General features: G+C 33.8%; 1 protein-coding gene across 40 annotated transcripts in view; it reads left to right on the top strand.

Annotated features, from left to right (window-relative positions):
• Nucleotides 1-24,053, top strand: part of foxp1b (forkhead box P1b) — a 289,418-nt gene that overhangs the window by 68,304 nt on the left and 197,061 nt on the right. For 5 of the 40 annotated variants that reach the window (XR_015492849.1, XM_087255910.1, XM_087255928.1 and 2 more), the window contains exon 1: nt 16,196-16,334. The gene's annotated coding sequence lies outside the window, so the exon portion shown is untranslated. 40 annotated transcript variants of the gene reach the window in all.

Here is a 24,053-nt window from a genome sequence, read left to right as displayed (position 1 = left end):
ATTTCCTCCTATGATAGAAAAAGCATTTATTAATAAATTTAACTAGCCAAATTGTTTAAATTAAACAAATAAGTAATCTTACACAATTATTTTTTGCAGCCTCTTCAAACTACTTTTTTTTTTTAAATCAGCTCAATCAACAAATCTTGGGTTTGTTTTAGGACAGCTTAATTGTTTTATGTTTAATCCATCTAAATTCGTAAAAACAAAGTAAGCTTAATTTGTGTTGGGACATCATGAAGGAATTGTGTGGAACCCAGCATTTTTTACAGTGTAAATAAATATAGTTTTATCTATCATAAATTCATACATAAATATATTTTGTGTGTGTGTGTGTGTGTGTGTGTGTTTTGTCTGTTTGTGTTTTCTAAGGTTTGTTCTGTATAATAAACTTGTTGTGTGTGTATATATATGTCTCTAACTAAGGCACCATATTCTTTCACTGCTTGTTCCTAAAAATATATGTTCGTCATGTTGATACACTTATTTTTGACATTTCCGTATGATATTCAGTGATTTTTTTTTTTCTTTAGAGACAGTAAGACAGGAGCGAGTCAGTATCTCCCTCTCAAAGTCAAAAGATCAAAGCATCTCTCATCTTGTCCTTCTCAAAATCTGAATTTTTTTTTCTTCCTCCAGCCACACAAAGTAACAAACGCTAGCCGCCAAGCTCAGACCCAGGATTTTGATCCGTCCAGCGTAATCTGGCCATCTGTTTAAGCAAATAGCATGACCTTGCATTACCAAGAAGAACAACGGTCATACATGGCTGTAGTTGACCTTAGGAGGGCATTTTAAATGCTAAGCTAGATACAATTTTAGACAACTCAAATAAGCCCACCCAAAAAAAAAAGAAAATTCTGTGATTATCTACTTACCATCCACTTCTTTCCAACCTTCATGAGCTTTACACAAAACAAGATATTCTGAAGAATGTTGGAAACCGGTAGCCATTGGCATCCATAGTATTTTTTTCTACAATAGATGTCAACATTCTTCTAAATATCTACTTTTGTGTTCAACTGAGGAAAGCAAGCTCATAAAGGTTTGGACCAACTTAAGGATGAGTAAATGTCACTTTCTGGTTGAACTGTCAATTTAAGATAAGTTAGGTACACTATTAGATGTTAGGCTTTTTTGGCGCTCAATGCTTTTTTTTTAGTCTCATACAGTTTTAAGTGTTTTTTTTTTGCTGCACTTTATCAATTGTGTTCTCAGATTCTAATTGTAATACATATTTTTAAAGGATTTCTCCTGCACCGAGCCTTAAATCTCCATTTCAGCAGCATTACTGTACATACAATACACTTTACAGATTCATTCATATCTATATTCTGAAAACGTTTACAGAGGGAAATGTTCTAAAGTATTTTGCTTCATTATAGACATTATTACTAAAGTGGTCCCTTGTTAATTGCGGGAGTTGTGTTCTAAAAATACCCTGCAATAGTAGTAAGTAGTCAGCTTAATTCTTTACAATTATTATGTTTTAAGGCTCAGACAAGCATTTACATTTTTTTCCTGCAGTCACTGATCCACAAAGCTAAAGCAGACTTTATTCTTGCGATAATCTTGTTGCGGAAAGTCACAAGCCTTTTGCATCTTTCTTGAAACATATTGGTGCTATCATCTTCGTTATTTCCCTTCTTCAGAATATAATGAACTGAACATTTATTGATTCTGTAATAGCACCCTGCAGCTGCGTAACTTCTACTTGTATCTTGTCCTGAAGTCCAACTTTTTGTGCAATGGTTAGCATCTTCCTTTGCCTATTGGGTGGTACCACAAGTGCCTTTAATGGTGCAGAATGTTTCGTCGACGTTTTGGGGTATGTTTGGGGAGAAAACTTGCAAACATACAGTACAGCACTTGCTACCGATTGAAGATTTATGCAAATTTGGCAAGCTGAACACATTCTGTACTGTACAGAAGACACGGCACAGAGGAGATTGATTGACAATGGTCAACAGCCAATCACGACGCGGAACATAATGTGCTGTAATAAAAAAAAGCTAAATTCCACTGTGAACTGCGTTTATAGCTATAGAACAGACACACAAAAAACTCTTCAGAATATTTTCTGATTTAAACAGTGATAAAATGACTGATCCATAATCTGGAGACAAGAATTCTAATATTTACAAAAATGAACCACAAATTTTGACCTTCATTCATTCAGTGGTCAAACTTTTGTGAAAATGTATGCCAATTAGGGCATATTTAATTAAATCATTCTTCATTTACATATCTTAACATTTTAGAAAACTTATAATACAAAAAGTCTACAATTCCTACTGTAATCAATCATCTGGAGACGTATGGGAATAACTAATAGTTATTTATTTTTCTTTTTTACCCTTATTGACCTGCATTGTCTTGCCTTTGACAGCTAGTGTGATCCTGCGGCGTTGACCCAAATGTGAGACTTTTTTTTTTTCCCAGATGATCTTGTAAGCAACCTGTGCTGAGTTCATGTTTGTCTCTAGGCTACTTTTGACAATAATTGCCCAGAACTGTTATGCTATATGTAAATTCAATATTATCAACACATCCAATTTGGTTAAATGGCAGAATGTGGGCGGCTTTTCTGATTATTGAACCCGCAACACTTACTTCAGACTTTGGCCATTTGTTGTGTTAGTTTGGTGACCTGGTGTTTCTAAAAAAAATGTTGCCATTGTGGTAGGAATGTGTGTTTTTGGTGTGTATCTGATTGAACTTTGTCTTCCCTGGAAAAAAAATGACATACCGCTATCATGTATTGTGTGTGTGTGCCTGTTTCATACTCATATGGAAATTGCTGCCATATATCTAGATCTAAAGTGAAGCATTTAAATATTCAAATACAGATCCAAAACAATTTGCAGGCATTACTTTGCATAGAGTGTTATTTGTTGGTGTGGAGTGTGTTGAAACAAAGAGCAAATGCTGATGGGAAACAGAAATAGATGCAGCTTTTTCCCATTGTAACGGGAGGTAAAAGTGTTGAAGTATTGGGTCTGCGTATACTGTAAACGCTGGTAAGTTTTGTTTTTATTATTAGTATTGGAAAACAGATAACATATTGGCTGGTGCTTGATTGTGGTTGTAAGAGAGTTTTGTTTTACATATAGTTGTTTTGTTTAAGTTTTGAGTTTCTTGATAATTAGGGGTCTGTTTCAGTACCAGATGGAGTTCAAAAATTTGAATTCTGTCATAGTTTACTCATCTTCATAACTTTCCAAATTGGATTTGCTGTCATCAGATGTATTTCAAAAACTGTTTTCCATGCTCTTTGCCATCCACCTACTATGAGTGTAAAAGTCCAAATCTATGCACTAACACTCTGTGTTAAATGTTATTTACAGACATTTTGACAACATTCTTAGTTCTTAGTCTACAAGTTGCAATAGCAAGTTTACAAACTATTTGTTCAGATCTTTTAAATGAATCTATTAATTATTTGAACATTGAACTTAAGCTGCTGATTAATTGGCAAACAAATAATTTTAGTTAACAATTTGTTTGCCCTTTTTATCTTTTTTTTTTTACATTTTAACTTTTTTATATTCTGTACACATTTTATTATTTTTTTTTACATATTTAAATGTAATATTTTTTTATTATTTTATTATTTCATATTTTATAATTGTTAATTTTGTATTACTTTATTATTTTATTTTATTTTATTCAAATGATTTATGACCATAATTTTTTTTTATAATTTTCATATTTAATTACATTTTTTTAAGGATTTATGACCATTTAAATTTTTTTTTTTGCTTATTTAATTTAATTTTTTAGTTTTATATAATTAATATTTTTTTAAATTTAAATTAACATTTCTAGGCCAAAATTCAGAAAACTTTTTTTTTGTTTGTTTTGTTCTGTACACACGATTTTCAGCTAAAGCTGTGATCCATGGTGAATCATAACATGAAAATCAATGGCTATATTGCCACTATTATTGCCCCCAAAAAAGACTAAATTAATGCCTGTTTCACTTTTTTTTACTTCAACTGTTTTAAAAAAGGGATGCAAATAGACTGTATTGGTAACCAAATAAAATACCAAACAAAGAACACTCACCCCATCCCGACAGAGCCATAAAAATATATACTCATGCAAAAATAAATAAATAATTATAGTAATATAATAATAATAATAACAATAATAACAATAATAAATACAACATAAATACAAAATAAGAATAAAATCAAAATAAAATTGGCAGTTTTGTAAAATAAATCAAGACTATGACAGTTCAACACAGATACATCCCAACGAATGTGAAAGAAATCAAAATAAGTCATAACAAACACAATGCATGTATTCACACTGTCAAATATTGTTAAATTTGCCTGTTTCTCTTAACTATACATTGAGATGTTGTGAATCAAAATGATCACTCTGTGCACTACTTTAATCATTCTTTAATATATTTTTAGCTTTAATCCAGAGCCACCGCAAAGTCAGATTCCTGAGCACAAAAAGTATGGAGCTCAAACTGCATGTCACAAATTAACCACAAATATATCTATGTTAACTCTTTATGAGTGATCTCTTCAGGCCTGCACACAATTCATAGCGTGTTGGACAACTTTTATGAGGCTTATTTCTTGTTTACTTAAATTTTTTCAAAGCCAACGTAAAAAGTTCTTGTTAAATGTCTGGCAAGTCTAACCAGCACAGACTTCCGAATTTCTCTCTTTTTTTATATGAGAAACATCATACAGCTTTGGAGCACCGCGAGTGAGTAAACGATGACAGAATTATCATTTTTGAGTGAGCAGACCTGTTCTGAGAGTGTTCACGTTGCGTCCACGTCGCTACTGAGCTGAAAATGGCCCTCCAAACATCATCATTTCTCTCCACATTTCAACACAAAAGACTCTATTGTGGCCATGCTGTGCAGATGTTTATTTAAAGTCTCCTCTCTCACACAGTAACGTACGTTTCGCCCAAAGAAAACACAGCACCCCCCTCCATGCCGTGTGTCCGTGAGTGGGAGGAAAAAGGAGAGAAAGAGTGGAATAAATTAAGAAACATCAAGTGGTGATTTAGTGGGAGAGATAGAGACAAGACAGAATGTGGCGGGGATGGGACGGATAGACAGGCGGGAGAAATAAAAGGGGGTTCAGACTAGGGGAAAAAAATAGACCAGCTGAATGTTTGACGGGGTTAAACAGTAAAATATTAGCAGAGAAATCTAAGACATCTGTAGAGAGTATCAGGGAGAACATTAATTAGGACGAATCAGCGTTTTTAAATTCTTTTTTTAGTGTCCTCTAAAATAACGTGGACATGAATAATTGAGGAGAAGAGGAGCAGTTTTGGCTTAAATGTATAGCCAATGAAATCGTGCAGTCACTTGATTTAATCATTTATATTGTCTGCTTTATTTCAGTTTAATATTTGTAAACATGTTTTTTTGTTGTGCTGCAGATCGAGTTATTAATATTAGTTATTAATAAATAATGTTAATTATGTTTACAAAAACAGATCTTGATGAGCTCTAGTGGAGAAACTCAAGCAATAAACTGTATCTAGCATAAAAAAATAAATCAGGAATAAAAGAAAATTGCAACATTTACACTAATAGTGTGCAGTTTATATCCAGCAGTTATGAGTTTATATTTTACAGTTGACCTTCTTTTGGTTCCTTTAGAAAAAAACCTTTACAGCTGATATGAACTCACAGCTATGAGAAAAAAAATGGTTTATTATTTGTATTATGTGTTATATTGTCTTTATTATTTATATTATAAATTGCACAACGGTTGCAAAAATTGCATGGTTTAAACTAAAAGTCTTGATTTGATCTAAGAAATGTGTCAGATTTGCGCGATATGAACTACTATTTGAGCGATATAAATGTACAGTTCTGTGAAACATCTCAATTGTGACAAATTGTAAATTCTGAGAAAAAACGTTTGAATAGTGACATATAAACTACCAATTCTGAGTTAATTTAAATATTTAAATGACAAATACTCCAAAAAGATATGAATTGCAAGATATAAACCCACAATTTAGGGAAAAAGCTTCTGACTTGCGAGATATAAACTCTAAATTTTAAGGAAAATCACTCATTTGCAAGATATAAACTACCAATTCTGAGAAAAAGGGTATACATTTTGAGATGTAACCTACCAGTCCTGAGAAAAAAAGGCTGAAGTTTGAGATATAAACTACTAATTCTGAGAAAAAATGACTAAATTGTGAAATAAATACTCAAAATTCTAAAAGAAAAAAAAATTGTTAATCCAAACTAATGATTATGAAAAAAATGACTGAATGGCAATATACAGACCCACAATTGAGAAAAAAAAACAACTGAATGGCGATATATAACCTCTTTCTGTGAAAAACGACTGAATTTCAAGATATTGCAATTCTGAAAAATGACTAAATTGTGAGATTAACACTATGAATTGCAAAAAATAAAGTATGATTTGCAAGATACATAAACTCACAACTGCAAGAGAATAAATTCACAACTCTGAGATAAAGAAATTGTGAGATAAAAACGGCAATATTTGAGCTTTTGAAGATTTTGGAGATTGGAAACTCAAAATCTGAGAAGAAATGTCAGACATTGCAATACTACTAGTGCTAATAATAGTACTGTGGGATTTTTTCTCCCCCATATACTGAAATTACACATTTTAAAAGTGCATTTTCTGAGGAAATTTTAACTATCCAGTTAAAGGTGCTGTATGTAAGTCTTTGACTCTTCTAAGAATAAAAAGCCATAATATGTTTGCAGATATTTAAGAAACATGCTAAGTGAACATTCTTGTTTATCTAAAAAACAATGCTGAAGTCAGATATTTTGCTTTGAAAATGTCTGTTACATGCCAGAACAGCTGTCTTTATTTTGGTTTTTTTAACCACAGTTTAGCCAATCATATTTCAGCACCCCGGGTTTCCTTGTTGGAAAACCGCGTATTTTCTAAATTCAGTCAGGAAGGCTCTCAAAGCATGTGCTTGTGACTGAAATGCAACCTCCAGTGGACAGTAACAGACAGAGTTTCTTATGAGGTTATTAATTAGTAAATAATATATAAATTACGAGCATAAACGTTAGGTGAGCAGGTTACATTGTAACCCCGTGTTTTAACAACACGATACATGACTAGATTTGCCGCGATAAGCATTTTGGCTGTTTGCAACAGATGAAACACAACAAAAATGTATATTCAGCCATTCAGAAGCACAGAATATGCACTCACTCATGAAATGGTAAGGTTTAGAATCTAATCAATACATATTAAACCTCTTTAACATTATTACATGTAGATGCTGAATCTCTGATGTGTTTTGGTTTTGAGTCACAGTTCTAAAGTATAAATATTTTACAAGATTTATTTTATTGTCAAGATCTGAGGTGAACTATCTGCTGGTGCTTTCAGTTGTAATGTCAATAAATGTCATGTAAAATGGCATTCAAACTCACATTATCAGCATTTAACACTAAATAAAGCACATGAGGTGTACTTGAGGTTATCATTATCAGTTTTCTGTTGTTCAGCTGGAAAATATTTCGTCTAGCGTGTGCTGTTGCTTTAATATGAAGTTTCATAAACTAATTTGAAGAGGAATTCGAGTAATCCAATCAGATTGATCGAAGCTTACAATAAATGGATCGATTTTTCCCTACTGCGCTATTTTCGTTTTGGAAGAATCCTCCCTTCCACCCCGTCTCCTCCTTTTCCTCCTTTTTCTAAGGGGAGCTCTCGAGACCTACCTGACCATGGATGGCCTTATTTGCTTATTGACCGGGCAAATTATCAGGATTATCAAGCTCAGGGCTCTCTCCTGGGACAGCATACCAAACCTGCTATTAACACCAAGCATATCTTAATGGGAACACTTGAAATAGAAAATGATTTAAATCAACCTGAGCTTGCGTTTGTTTTGATCCAAGAATGCAATACCTAGTTCAACCACTGGGTGTCAAACTTACAAACTGCACCTTTAACAAAGTACGGTAAAGTGGCTTAGGTTGATGCTAAGTCGTTGCTAACATTTTTTTTTTTTTACTAGTTTTGCTGTCTAGGAGGTAAAAATTGTAAGCTTGATCATTTTGAAATGCAGATTTTTGTCCATAGCACAGTGGTTATTGCGAATAATGGACTGAAGTTTAGTATGTAAATTTAGGAGTTCACAACTTGGACTTACCTGCAGGATGAGCAATAATCATAGACTGTGGAGGGAGATTAATTTACCCTGAGGGGTGTACAGTAGGTCCTTTTTACTTGAGTGGTGTGAACCAGAAAGAGAGTATCCATTGAGGAGGAGATTGACATTCAAATTAGGTTTTAATTTATTCATGTAATCCGTTATAATCCCCCATAGAGGCGCAGCAGTGAATGTCACAGCGAGTCAACCGGTATCATTTGTGCTGGTCATGTGATTTTACTGCAAATGAACCAGTTTTACAACACATAGTTATTTAGGATTTAAGCATATTGTTTTTGTTTCGTTAACTTCATAAATCATTAGTGAGGGAAGGTGTTGATTTACGGAAAGCTGATTTAAAAAATCTACCATCAACTTCGCAGCTCTTTTCCTTTTGTTGAATAATTGATTTTTACTCGCTTTTTCAGTCAAATTAATATCTGATCAAATTAATATTAACACTGCCTGAAATATTTATGATGAGTGATAAAACCATGCATTATCTGCAGGATGATAAATGGCAAGAAAATTCCAAATTAAGACAGAACCATTAGTCTGTTTTCATCTCCAGTTTAAGAAATAAATGAGAGACTTATTTTTCCTCACTACATGCAAATGAGACAAATTGGGTGGTATGTTAGTCAGTAGAAAACCAGAATGAAGTTCGGAAAGAGCTTGCAAGTCAAAACTATGCTGTGTTTTTAAATCCATGCATTTTGTAACCACAAAGTATTTGTTTATGTGGTGCAACTAAATTTCTTTTTTCTGTTTACTGTTTTCATATTGATGTTCAACTTTTAAAAAAGTTTTCTTAACGTTAGCTATCTTATTTCCCCCATATGATTTATCTCCACACTGTTGGCACAAATCATTTGTGAGTTTATGTACATAACGGCAACCCTGAGTTATCGTGCATCCAGCTGAATTTTCTTTACATGCAAGGTTAGATGACATCATGTCACCTACATTGTACATAGTAGGGCATATGAAGATAAACAAAACCGATTGTGTCCTGAGGAGGAGTGTTCAAAGCAAGCAGTCAACCAACTGCAATGCACTGTTAATGGCTGAGCTGTTTTGAAATCTAGCTGTTTGATGCCATGTGTGATGAGATGTTGGCATTTGAAGGAATAGATTTATGTTTCTACACATGTATTTTTCTTGAACCCCTCATCTGTGGGGTACTATGTGTAAGCCAAGTGACAAATGCAACATTACAGAGATACCATATTTTAACTAACCATGTTTGCATAAATAAACCGTTTGTGTGTAATGAATTTATTTGACTGATATCAAATGAAAAGAATGAACCACTTGAGTATATCTGAACCTTTACACATAACTGCATTTTTGGCTTGTAGTTGTGTAAAACTTTGTAACGCTCTACTGATTTTTCTTTATTTACATTCAAAGTATTAACTAAGCCCAAAATCATATGTTTACCATATGCTACATATTGTGTGACAAAAAATAGGTCCAAATTTACAGTAATCAGAAAAGAATAGGTAACACTTTACAACAAGGTTCATTAGGTAATGCATTTACTAACATGAACTACCTGTAATCATGAACAACACTTAAACAGCATTTATTAATAATAATTGAACATTTACTAATGCATTATTAACATTTAAGTCCATGCTTGTTTTCATTAGTTAATGCACCATGAGTTAACATGAACTAACAATGAACAACTGTATTTTCATTAACTAACATTTACTAACATGAATAAATACTGTAGTAAATGTATTGTTCATTGTTTGTTCATGTTAGTAAAAGCATTACTTAACATTAACTAATGAACCTTATTGTAAAGTGTGACCAAAGAATATTGAAAGTGTCTTTATGGCCAACGACTTCTGGTGAGATGTAAGTGTGCATATAGTTACACTTATCCCACAAGGCCATGGACTTGTGAAGGCAATTGATGCAATTGATACTGCTAAATCATGTGATTATGACACAGTTGATGCAGTAAATCCAGATTACATTCATACTACACTACTTACTCATTTTATTACAGTATGTACTACTATTTTGAGGTGGTGAAGTAATTACATATTCAAAATGAGTACTAGCTACACTGAAAAAAATGATGTGTGCAAAATTGTTGCAAACAATTCGTGTGTTTTTTTTAATTTAAAGAAATTAAATTTAGTACTGTTCAACTTAGTTTGTTTAAATTCACCCCAAATAAATTATTTACAACCACTTATTCTAAAAATCATCTTTGAATATTTTTTTTCAGTGTATGCAATTTTGTATGTTGTATATGTGTATATGATTGTATGTTGACTGATTTTTCAGTGTGTTAGAGATTTTTTTCACATCCGAATCGAGTGTAATTATGAGGTATTGCACAATGTTGTATTCATTTATGGTGCAGCAGCTCTCACTGTGGCTATATTTTTGCATAACAATGTCTTGTCAGAATTAAATATTCATAGTTATCTGAAAACAATCCATGGTTTGGACCGAAATGGTAGTTGCCGTAATAAAAAACAGTCACTTGTAATGATAGTTCTGAATTTTAATGCCGGTTTATGAACATAATAAAGGCGACATGAAAGACTTGCCATTCAATATCAGATAGCCAGGGAGAGAAGCAAATGATTTCAAATATTTGATATTTAAATTATTTTCAAATGAACAGAGAAGTGAGCAGAGAGAAGGGCGAGGAGTTTCCCCCGGTGGTCCTTCGGGGGCTTTGTTTCGGTGGAGTCGCTCATTAGCAAAGCGTTGCACACACACACACACACACATACACACCGAACAGAGGCCCAGAGCACGGCGTCGATATGCGCACGCTCGCTCTTTGAGGGAAGGCTGACCGAGAAGCTGTCCTGATTAAAATGACAATAGTCTAATTAACTCGACCTCTGTGTCAATGCACAAAACAGTCGCTTGGCCTGCCAATTTCCCTTTTTCGCACTATTTCTTTGTCTTCGCTCCATTCCAGAAGTGAGATTTTGCTATTGCTGTCATAGCCTTGTGCTCCAAACCGAATGAGACTTGTGTTAATAGCAATTATTTTCATAAGCTAATTAAAACCAGGGCCTGTTCTGTTTCTGAATCATTTAGGGATTTCACTTAAGGTTAGCTCTACAAGCACCTTTAAATGGAAGTTCAATCAAAACTTTTAAATTGTCATCATTTACTCACCCTCTGCTTGCTTTAAACCGTTGAGTTTTTTTTTTATTGTTCTTCTGATGAACACAGAAAAAAGATATTTTGAAGAATGTTGGAAACCGATGACTTCCATATTATTGTTATTATTCCAATCTATGGCTACTGGTTTCAAACATTCTTCAAAATATCTTCTTTTGTGTTCAAATAACTCTGGAAGCACTTGAGGGCGAGTAATTTGCGAGTAAATTTTTCATTTTAGCTTGAACTATCCCTTTAAGTAGCAGCCTATTAGTAACCGAGAAAGAGGGTTGTGCTTGTTAAATGTTTGCGCTTTATCTGATTCTAATCTCAAATTTGCTCAAACCAGGGCGATTTGCCGGCTAACCTTCCTCACCCCGTTTTTCCTACAGATAAAGAGGAACAGAGGTGCCAGACGAAAGGAAAGGAAGCCATTTCGCTGACAAGTAGAAGCCAGATAGCGGCGAATCTTTAAAGCTTTCAGACAGACACCATTCTGAAAGTTGTATTTTCCTCTTGCCCCCGCAATCTGTTGCCATTATTCGATTGGTTAATCTCATCTGAGGGCGGAGAAGAAAAAACAAGTGGAAAAAAAAGAGAGGGAGAAGAAAAGAACCGCTTAGATGAGTGGAGTGGAAAGTGCTTTCAGTTCTATTATCCTTCTTTTGGTGATTGCGGCCCATAGGGAGATAATTATGCTTTAGTCTTGAGTTAATGAAACGAAAACTTTCTTTCTTTTCTCTCGGCTGAAAAGGAGCGGTTGATCTTTTGTGCCACTATCTGAAGACATCTCCCACCCTTGACAGGGGCACATTGAGGATGCGTTTTTGTTTTAGGCTGAAAAAGCCCCCCTTCCCCTTGCCTGTACACACACACATACACACACACAGACACACGGGCTGTCAGTTGATATGACACATCCTTCAGCATATTGAGTTGCCGGTTCCTCTCGCTTCAGATGCTCTTCCCTGTAGCTCCGCTGCTGATAAAATACAACCAAAAAAACAAAGCTGAGAAATGCTTTCAACATAACACATAGCCTTTACTCTTTGGCTCACAGCAAAAGCTACTTTTTGATGCCATTTCGAGTCTACACAATAATTGAAATTTCATCATCAGTTTGGTTTGTGGAATAAGCAAATCAAAGTTAATTAGTCTAATGGAAATAATTATGCTTTCAAAGTGGTGCTGTAACACATTTACATTGCACCTGTAACATTTAGCCTGGTTGCTAATAGTAGTATTATTAAGAATAAAGATCATATTTCTCTTGAGTGTAGTTCAAATAATATTATACATTCTATTTCTTACGGCTTTCTCTTTGTTTCAGAGGTTGCAACAGCGGGATGAACCACCAAAAATAAAATAATAGCAATAATAATGATAATAATGATGATAATAATAATAATAATAATAATAATATTGATAATAATAATAGAATCGGAATTAGTAATAGCCTTATTCTCAAGTGTTTACATACACAAGACATTTGTTATTGTGTTAGGAGCATTTAGCAAAGTACAAACACATAAATGCAGACATAAATAGACAATAAAATATAAATAACATCTGTAATAAAAAGAAGAAATTACAACATGCACAACAACAACAACTAAACAACAATAAAACTTAAATAACATTAATAAAAATAATAATTAGTTTAGCATAATAATAATTACTTTCATGATGACTGTTGTTGTTGCTGATGTTGTTATTATTATTTTTAGTAGTAGTAGCAGTAGTAGTAGTCACAGTAGTGGTAGTGTGTGTGTGTATAAGTTTATATGCAATACTACTATACTAATTTAGTATACTATACTATACTATAGTATACAGCAGGGGTTCTTGATGTCTATATTAAAAGTCCAAATCTTAATTTTTATTAAGGTCAATGGTCTATAACAATTGATGTTAATTTCTTCTGATAGCAATTTGATATAATAACTTTATTTTAATAAACATCCATAACATGCATCCAGTCAACACTATTCATTTTTCTTCAAAAATAAAGTGGCATTTGCATTCACAACACATTAAATACAGTGCGAATGTGGCAAAATCACTAAAGTCCATTTTTGTACAAAACACAACAAAACGTAGACCCAGCAGTATCTGGATGCAGCCATGAAGATGCAATGTCAGACCCAATGCACTCAATGGAGCTTGTGACGTCACTGTGAGGGGTGGGGTTAGGTGTGGGCATTGAAAAGCATTGCATGCAGGTCAAGTACAAAAAATGAAAAGTTTACTGTTAGGTGTTGTAGTTTTGCGTTCCTTATTTATTTATATTTTGTGCAAACTGCCGTCTAAAATGACAGTGTTTCCTTTCATAGTGGTGTTTACCATTTCCACTCTTTACAACTCCAATTGTCTCATTACAAACCAAGCAGAATGGATTTGTGCTGGTTTGTGGCAAAGTAAACGCATACTTATCTAAAATAAGGATCAAATATTAGCGTTGTTGTCCGTGCCTGACACTTTTAGCTCTAGGCCATCAGCTTATCTCATCATGTTTTCAATTTATTAGTAATTTTTACTTGTGTTAATATTGCTCATTTATTGATTTGTAAGTTTGAAAATGCATACTTATATGAAAAAAATTGCTTTAAAAACTAACACATTCATTTTATGTTGGTTCACACCAAATGTAAAGCATTGCATCAGTCGCTCTAGTTTACTTACGGCATGTTTTCTGCCTCACGCAATTTTTCAGCTCAAATTGAACATTTTGAACTCATCACACATTCCGCATCATTTGTCCAGTGCTAATTCACCTCTTTTTGCGGATTTACATTGACTTTTGTTTGTAATCTCCACGCACGAACAATTAAATCTGCATTTGGTGTGAACCCAGCATTAGATCATCCTGTGTTTGCTGGGCAGGGTTTGCGGTGAAAGTTAGTGTTTGTGCAGAGTCCCTGTAGAAGTCCACATCTGGTGTGTGGGGCTTTAGGACGGGGTTTGTCTGTTCCTCCTCCTCCTCTCTCACATTTCATCATCTGCTCTGCAGTTCTCCACTTCTCACTCACTCGTTCTTTGGCCTCGCTGGATCCATCTGCTGTTATTATTTGCCTCTGATAATTGGCTTGAACAATGGAATGCCTGTGTGTCCCTCTCGCCTTTGAAACAAGACACCCTGTTTATTTTCTGGAGGTCCTGTCTGTGCTCCCTCTTTCTTTTCCTCTCTCACTCACCTCATCCGTCACTCCTTTTCCCTTCCCCTTTTTTCTCTCCATCTCATCTATGGTATTTCACTCTCTGTGGTTTAAGCGAGTTGTTAAAGCATTTTATGAATGAGTGTCAATTTTGGTGTTTTTACAGGAACGAGTCGCGATCGCTCAGTTTAGCGTTCGTGATGTGAGGTTACATCGCTCAACACACACTTTAAGGTCGAGGGAGAGCTGCGAGAAATGAAGCACCGCATTATTGTACTGTCCTTTTAACCTCCACCAGCATCCTGTTTTCATTCCCTTATGGAAGTTAAAGAAAAGATAAGCACAAAGAATTTACGTTTGTATCGGGTGTCTTTAACTACTGACACCAAAACTGAACTGTGGCAGAGTGTGCTTATTGTGTTTATATTACAAAACACTTGTTGCTATTGTGGTGGGATACAGCAGGATAGGGACAGGTTTAGTGGTGGGGGGGTAGTTGTTATCTTACATTACGTAATTACATATGTATTAACATATTAATAGCAGCTTTTTGTTTAGATATTTAAATACAAGTACAATCTAATTACAGTAAGTACTATTTGTCAATTGTTTAATCGTTTAATAGTAATCGATGCTCAAACTGTATAGTTAGTAAAAGTAATTGACACTTAAGAACAAAATTGTTTAGGATGCACTATTTGTTATTAAATGATAAACTGATTAACTAAACATACCTTAAATAATGGCGAGAAAATCTATATCTTGTCATTTGTGACCCTGGACCACAAAATATGTTATGTTAATATATCTTAAAAATAGAAAATAGCAAAATATACATTGTATTTGTCAAAATGATCCATTTTATACCAATAATTATTACACTATTAAGTAAAGATCATGTTCCATATATATTTTGTAAATTATTTAACAGTAATTTATCAAAACTATATATATTTTATTTTGATTGTATTTATGATTCGTTATTTATTTATTTTTTTCTTTTTGGATTTATTTATTTTTGGATTTATTTATTTTAATAAAAAAAAAATTGTTTTGTTTTTATTTATTGAATTTTTTCGTTATTCATTTTTCTAGATTTTCTTTTTTCTTTATGGATTTTTTTTCTATTTATTTATTTATTTATTTTTCAAAAAAAAATTTTTTTTTTATTTTTTTGTTTATTTATTTATTTAATTTTTTTCAATTTTTATTTTATTTTAGTTTTAGAATTCCAGATTTTTGAATAGCTTTTATTCATTTAGTTATTTAATGCAAAATTATTTTAATCATTAATTAAAATTTCTGATAATATATAAATCCCAATATCAAAAATCCTAATTATCAACATATCTTTAGTATATTTTTTGCGTGATTAAATGTGTTTAATCGACTTCCATACAAAAAAAAAAAAAATAGCAATACAAAATATTCATATAGTTACCTGTAAATCATATAATCAAAGCACTTGAGTTTTTTTTCCCCCGCCTCAGTGTAGTCCATTCCTGCTCAGCTGTATGGATTGATTAAAGCAGTGGAGGGCTGGGACGGGACAGGTATGCGTTTCCCAGCAGGCAGTGGTGTGATCGGTGCCAGCCCTTCATTTGCTGAGTGTTTGTGTTTATGCAAACGGAGGCCCTCTTCCTGCATATTCAATCTTGGACTCAGGCTTTTGTTGTGTTTAGACCACATACCTCCAGCCCCCGAGACGCGAGTGCATGTGTGAGCAAACCAGAAACAGCAAACAGGGAAAAGACTCGCACACTTGATATAGAGGCAGCTGCTGAAGAGTGGACTTTTTCACTTATAGTACAGATCAAAGTGTGGAATTGTTTGGATTTGGATTTGTGGAGCTTTGCTTTGTGTTCATGGGTAAGTGTTCATAGATTTTAGGCACTGCTCTTTTTCTCTCTGGGTAAAAAAACATAAAACAAATGCTGTGTAAAAGTTGTTTCGTGCATGTCCTTCTAGCTCTCTTTTTGAGTAAAGCGCACAGTCTCTGCCTCTACTCTCTCCTGTCCAATTAGATCTGTCCCACGAAAGGAGAAGTGAATCTGTATTGGGAGATTTTGCTCTTTCTTCAGTTGCCGCGCTCACTCTCAGTCTGTCTCTGCATGGGGAAATGGAATTTGTGGGTTATTGATATTAATAGTACAGCAGATCTGTGGTCAGAGCAGAGAAGAAAACGGATGAGAGAAAAAGAGAAAGAGACGGGGATTGGTGGAGAGATTGAGGAAACGTGATGTCAGAGGAGACTTGAGATCATTTGAAGAAATTAACCTGTAAAAACATGTGATTTGCTTGAGAGAAAGTGGTGTTATGTAATGGTTGGGATAGCTACAAATGGCTTTGTGTTTGTACATTTAAATTTAGTCATTTAGCAGATGCTTTTATCTAAAGTGACTTACAAATTAGGGTAATTGAAGCTCTTAAAATATGTAGATTCTGTGATAAGGTTGATTGAGAATTGTACTTTTTTAACAAACAAAAAGACAGATGAAGAACAAATAGACTGATCAAGAAATAGTAGGTAGTGCTATTGATGGAGGATCATGCTGCTTGTGTAGAATTGATGTAAAATGTACTGTGTATTGCTGTCATTTGAAAATATTCAGCAGTTTTGTCTACTGTAATTAATTTGTACAGAATCAATGTTCTTTTTATTTTTAAATGTTGGCAATAAACATTAAAAGAAAAAATATATAAAATATTTGATTAAATAAATAACATTGTCAAAATGTTTGTTTGTTAGTGTGATATTATAATCAGGGCTTAATTTTTTGTCAGAACATGCTGGATCCGGATCTGGCACATCTGAAATTTGATCTGCCCTCCTACCCCATCCACTTTTCACTTTCACTTTCTTTCTCGACTCCCCAACCCACTTCACTTTCGTCCGTGACACCCCTCTGCCATCCAACGCGCCGCCACAATCCCCCCAAACCTCTGGTACAGTGGCTCAGTGGTTAGCACTCACAGCAAGAAGGTTGCTGGCTCAAGTCCTGGCTGGGTCAGTTGGCATTTCAGTTTGCATGTTCTCCCCGTGTTGGCGTGGGTTTCCTCCGGGTGCTCCAGTTTCCCCTCTAGTCCAAAGACGTGCAATAGGTGAATTAGATTAACTAAATTGGCTGTAATCTATGTGTGTGAATGAGTCTGTATGGGTGTTTCCCAGTAATGGGTTGCTGCTGGAAGGGCATCCACTGCATAAAACAAATGCTGGATAAGTTGGCAGTTCATTCCGCTGTGGCGACCCCTGATAAATTAATGGACTAAGCCAAAGGAAAATGAATGCATGAATGAATGTTCTTTTTTTTTGTATATCGGTTGTTTATGTATTTTTTTTTTTTTTTTAAGAGTTGCCGATTAGAAGGGATATACTTCAATCAATAATGCAGTCTGTGTCATTTTTGGAAATGGCAAATAACTGCTGTTTTATCAATGTTGAAATTTTTTTTTAATTAAAAGTTTAGAATAACAGCTTTTATTTCAAATAGAAATCCTGAGTGTGTTTTTTTCGCAAGCAGGTTTGCGATGGGGGCGGGGCGATGAATTGTCTATTGGCCATCGCAGATGGACAATGGCATCGTCTATCGGCCCAACCCTAGTGCGTACTTTTGAACAGTAAACATTATTTTGCAGATATTTGTCCTTTTCTACTTAATGAAATCAAAATATTTAGTTGTTAATTTTTTTTCGGGAATCAATCTATAATGCATTTTAGATACAATTTTGTGTCTTTTTTTGCAATAATTAAATATTATCTGTATCTATGAAGATGTTTTATTTATTTCTAAAAATGTCTGAATTTAGTTTTATCCTGTTTTTAAGTTTTGTTCACAAAGTTTTAATGGCTAAACTACATCTTAGTAAGGCATGCCCAATTATTATTTACAATCAGGAAATCTATTCAGTTTAATACAATTTTATATCAAGAATTTCACAAACAATTGTCTACCTATTCTGCAAAATTGAATTATAAATAAATAAATAAATAAATAAATAAATAAATAAACACATACATATTATTACTTTGACAAGTACATTCGGGTGTACAACTGTGTATAATATTTTATATTATTTATTTAGCAAATATTTATTTTATAAAATTATTTTATAATTATTTATAAGTTGTAATATAAAAAATTTCTCAATTTCTTTTATGGTTTCATATGTTTTGTGGTCTGTTTTTGATGACAACCCTGACAGCCCTTTTTTTTTTTTTTTTTTTTTAATGAAATAATAAAACCCTGATGAAGAGACAGAGCAGCTCTAGTGATGAAGTTCATGTGTCCCCAAAGACTAGACTGGGCTATGAAACTGGGCCGTTCATGCGTGCATAACATGCAAACAGTATATATAAACAATCTTTATGCAGTTTAACATTCAGAGACACTAATAATGAATTGGTTAGGTGTACAGCAATACTCGTGATTCATTCATCCAAAAAATACAGAATTCCAAAACATTCCATGTTTTTATGACTGGATTCCACATTTCTGTTGGAGTTCATACGGCCAGTTGGGTTAAAATCATCAGTTTCAGGATGTTAAAACAATCTTAGCTTTACAAATGTCATCGAGGGAAAGGAAGAGAGAATGAGAAATCACTCTACAGTAGTTCTTCCACTCGTAAGGCACTGGTCTGCACTCAGATAAAAAAAATATATAATTCAGTTATGAAAAAAAGGGAAAGAAAAAAGAGGTGGAGGCGAGCTCAGAAAAGAAAACAAGTGCAGCTTTTTATTTATCTTTTGGATGATTTCATTAGGACTTGTTTTGAAAGTCTGGCTGGGCCGTTTCTGGTATCCAGAGTGAAAGAATGCTCTATTCAGTCTGCGCTCTTGCCTGTTAACATTTAAATAGTGTAAAGAAATGCACTGCCTTGTTTGTTTTGGGATAGGAACGAAATACCGCTGCCTTGGTATTAAGACTGAAAGCTGTGTGTGTGTGTGTGTGTGTGTGTGTGTGTGTGTGTGTGTGTGTGTGTGTGTGTGTGTGTGTGTGTGTATATATGTGTGTGTGTACTCTGTGTACTTTGTTCTTAGCTCAGCAAAACGTGAGGGCAGGTCCGAAAAAAATGTCTAGACTCAGACAGACTGACATTCAGCAGACTATGTACCGACTCGCTCGGCCTCCAGAAGCTCAAGTGACCCACGCTCAAGCCCAGATAAATTAGGTTTCACGTCTGTTTGCATGTCGGAAACCGCCGTTGTTTACACGAATGTGGACGTGCAAAACAATGGGCCAAGCCTGCTTGTAAGCAAATTATAAAAAAGACTTTCAGGTTTTTGGGAACAGTTGAAATGAATCCGGATCTGCTAAGAGAGAAAGAAAGGGAGGGAGGGATTTTTACTACTTATTCTGTAACTTGTTATTGTTATTGTTTTTATTTTATTTTATTATAACATTTGAATAATTCTGAAATTATTACAATGTATGAAATTTCAATTTTATATTTATTTAAAATTTAATTTAATTTTTATTTTATTTTATTATAAACATTTGATTAATTCTAATATGATTAAAAATGCATGAAATTTCACTTTATATTTACTTAATTAATTAAATTGAATTTAATCTGATTTACTTTAATTTATTTTTTATTTTATTATAAACATTTGAATAAAGATAAAAAATGCATGACATTTTACTTTATATTTATTTAATCTTAATTAAATTAATTTTTTATTTTATTATAACCATTTGAATAATTCTAATATGATTAATAAAAATGCATGAAATTTCACTTTATATGTATTTATTATTTAATTTAATCTATTTTATTTGAATTTATTATCTTTTTTATTTAATGCACAATTCTTAAATTTTTAAATGAAATAATAAAACCCTGATGAAGAGACAGAGCAGCTCTAGTGATGAAGTTCATGTGTCCCCAAAGACTAGACTGGGCCGTTTATGCGTGCATAACATGCAAACAGTATATATAAACAATCTTTATGCAGTTTAACATTCAGAGACACTAATAATGAATTGGTTAGGTGTACAGCAATACGATATGATCAAAATATGATTGAATTATATGGAATTTCATTTAATATTTATTTTATTTTATTTTAGAATTTTTTTATATTATTATTGTGAATTTTTTATTTAATTTTATTTTATTTTCCTAGTCTCTCATCTTTAACATAATTTTTTAAACATGTTAAACTTTGCATTAATACTCACAAGCAAATAGAAAATTGTAATAAATGTTATGTTTATAACTAACTTTGGAGAGAGAGAGAGAGAGAGAGAGAGAGAGAGAGAGAGAGAGAGAGAGAGAGCTAGCTTAGTTTAGTCACCTTTTTGTCAGGCTTTTGTAAACAGCTGCATTTGTCTCAAAGTGAGTCATGCAATTTTCCTGTATTTCAGAGCACAGACAGTGACTTGGAAAATCATGTGCACACACACCCTAAAAACAAACACAAATGGACTCAATATAGATATCACAGCCTGTCCTCTGCTCAGGCTCTTATTTGCGGTCTCTCTCTGTCTGTCTCTCTCTCTCTCTCTCTCTGTTTTCACGTTTTTTGATATGATTGTTCTGCTTTAGATCAGAGTTTTGAGCATCCCAGGTTCTGTGGAAATGTGTTACTGCAAAACTGCAAAAAACAACATATCTGTTCATACATTTCACTAGAGTGGAATGTGTTTCCAAATTAAATGAACTTTTAAAGCAGTGATAAACATCAGCTTTCATTCGTTTAGAGCCAGATTATTGATTGACAAAGACTTTTGTTTTTTTTTTGTGTGTAATATATACAATTACCAATACTATGGTTATATTAATAGTATTGTTTTTAGCAGGCGGTATGTTTAATATATGGCAATTACATTCATTCATTCATTCATTCAATAATTTTTCTTCGGCTTAGTCCCTTTATTCATCAGGGGTCACCACAGTGAAATGAACCGCCAATTTATCCAAATAGATTTTACATAGCGGATGCCCTTTTAGCTGCAAATCAGTACTGGGAAACACCCATACACACTCATTCCCACACATACACTACAGACAAATTATTTTATTCGATTGTCCTATTTAGCATGTCTTTGGACTGTGGGGGAAACTGAAGCACCCAGAGGAAACCCACGTCAACATGGGGAGAACATGCAAAATCCACACAGAAATGCCAACTGACCCAGCCGGGACTCGAACCAGCGATCTTCTTGCTGTAAGGCAACAGTGCTAACCACTGAGCTACCTTGTCACCCTATGCCAAATACAATATAATGTTAACCCTTTTCCTTTGAGACATGGTACAATTAGCATTACATCCTTTTTGCTGTCAATTCATACCCACATGTCATGTTTTTTTGTGTGCATTGTGTTTGTGCAGATTTCCACCTATTTTTTTTAAATAAACATGCATCTAAAATGGCCAAAAAAATAATAATAATTGAATTATTGAATTATTATATTAAAAGTGTAATATAAAATCTAAGAATGTTCAAGTTTTCTTTATTGTTAATGTTTCATCAGCATCACTATAAACATAGTCAATCTATTGAAGTCCTCTGACGTTATACAGTAGCTTTGTACAGTTTGTGGGATTAACTCAAATTTCACTGTTAAATATTTCCAGTTCACATATTCAAACTTGTGAGAACCAGAGTTTGTGTATGTTCTCACAAGTTTGAATACGTATATATGTAAATGTGATAACTAAAACATTCTGCTAGTTGGCTCCTAACACAACGATTTATCTTTACAATACATTATATTTACAGTATTCATAAAAATGACATGCAGTGTAAATGTAGTTTATTGCATAATCATGCCATGTCATTTTAATTAAATTGGATCAATTATACATATTTGTTATTCATTTAATTCTTATAAATTCAAAACAAATAGGATTTATCGGTACTTCACATAATATTTGCAATTATTAATTTATAGGCCTAAAACTACATTGATTGATTGATTGATTAATTAGTTTATTGGTCTATTGACAGCATGTATTTTATAAATCCAAAAAGTACTATTTAGATTTATTTATTTATTTACTTATTTATTTATTTATTTATTTATTTACCAAACTCAACAAACAATTTGAATTGAGCAAGAGTAGATACTTATTTTTTGGTTTATCTTTTACAGTACTTAAATATATATACTAAATATACTAATATATATTACACTCAGTTTTGTTACATGAAAATCAAGCCCACTTGTCAGAGGACACTGGATGAATTATTTTCCTTGACCAATAGGGGAGGAGAGGAGCTGGTCACAGCCTATGAGCTGCACTCAGTGGCTGCATAAATTAATATGCTAATGAAGCAGGAATGTTCATTTATGACCTCCATGTAGAAGTAGCTACAGATATGCTATTTAGGCGTTTGCGAACCGATTAATGGAAAGGCTTTGCTTGGTGGTAAATATTCATGTGCTCTTGTGTTTTTGGTGAAGTGAGGGAAGAGATGGTCCATTAGATGGACTGAAGAGGCGTTCATAATGACCACCAGGGCCTTTTTCCGTTAGTGTTGGCTTGGTTTTAGCCAGGAATTCTGTACAATGTAAATGCGCTTGAATAAGAACAACATTTTATAAGTCCTCTTCAGATGTGGATTTTCAAATGAGATTATTGATATTCATCATGTGCATGCTGTCGTTTTAGCCATCAGTGTCAATGCATGATCAAAGTTTTTACCAGACAAAATACAAATGCTTGCAAACATAAATACCTTTAAATAGTAAACCAGCTATGTCAGTTTCATTAGTATATTCCTTTTATTCTCGTGGATACCTAAATGATTGTTTGGGTTGTCAAAAGTATCGAGTTCGGTACCAATCGCTAATATTTGAGCTCTGTTGAGCAGATTCTTAACCACTGCTGATTGACCATTGTGTTCTCATGCTCAACAGAAATGACTGTGATTGGTCCTGAAAGTCATCGGTTTATCACTCTTCCTTGCTGTTCACAAGGGTCAGTCAGCAGTGTTTAGGAATGTGCTCAACAGCGCTAAAATGTTAGCATAAAAGGTTTTTCATTACAGATTGATACCAAACTCGATGCTTATGACAACCCTAGTTTGAATACAGTTTTATCAAACAAGTTGTCATGCACTTTTACAAGATGCGTATTTTATTATAACTTGTAATTGTTATTATTTTGTTTTATTTTAAACAATTAAATAATTTTGGGGCAGTGCGGTGGCTCAGTGGTTAACACTGTTGCCTCACAGCAAGAAGGTCTCTGGTCCAAACCATGGCTTGGTCAGATGATGTTTCTGTGTGGAGTTTGTATGTTCTCACCATGTTCGTGTGGTGTTCCTCCCGGTTCTCCGGTATCCCCCACAGTCCAAAGATAGGTGCTATACTGTAGGTCAGGGGTGTCCACACTCTGTCCTGGAGGGCTGGTGTCCTAGAGAGTTTAGCTCCAACCCTAATCAAACACATCTGAACCATCTAATTAAGCTCTTACTAGGCATATAAGAAGATCTCCAGGCAGGTGTGTTGAAGCAAGTTGGAGCTACAGTCAGCAGGACACCGGCCCTCCAGCCGACTTCGGACACCCCTGCTGTAGGTGAATTAAATCAACTAACGTGGCTGTATTGTGTGTGGGTGTGAATGTGAGAGTGT

This window comes from Danio rerio, chromosome 6 (assembly GCF_052040795.2).
Source record: "Danio rerio strain M-AB ecotype USA chromosome 6, GRCz13ab, whole genome shotgun sequence".
Lineage (NCBI taxonomy): Eukaryota > Metazoa > Chordata > Actinopteri > Cypriniformes > Danionidae > Danio > Danio rerio.
Note: the sequence above shows the minus strand (reverse complement) of the source record. Positions and strands in the feature narration are given on the sequence as shown.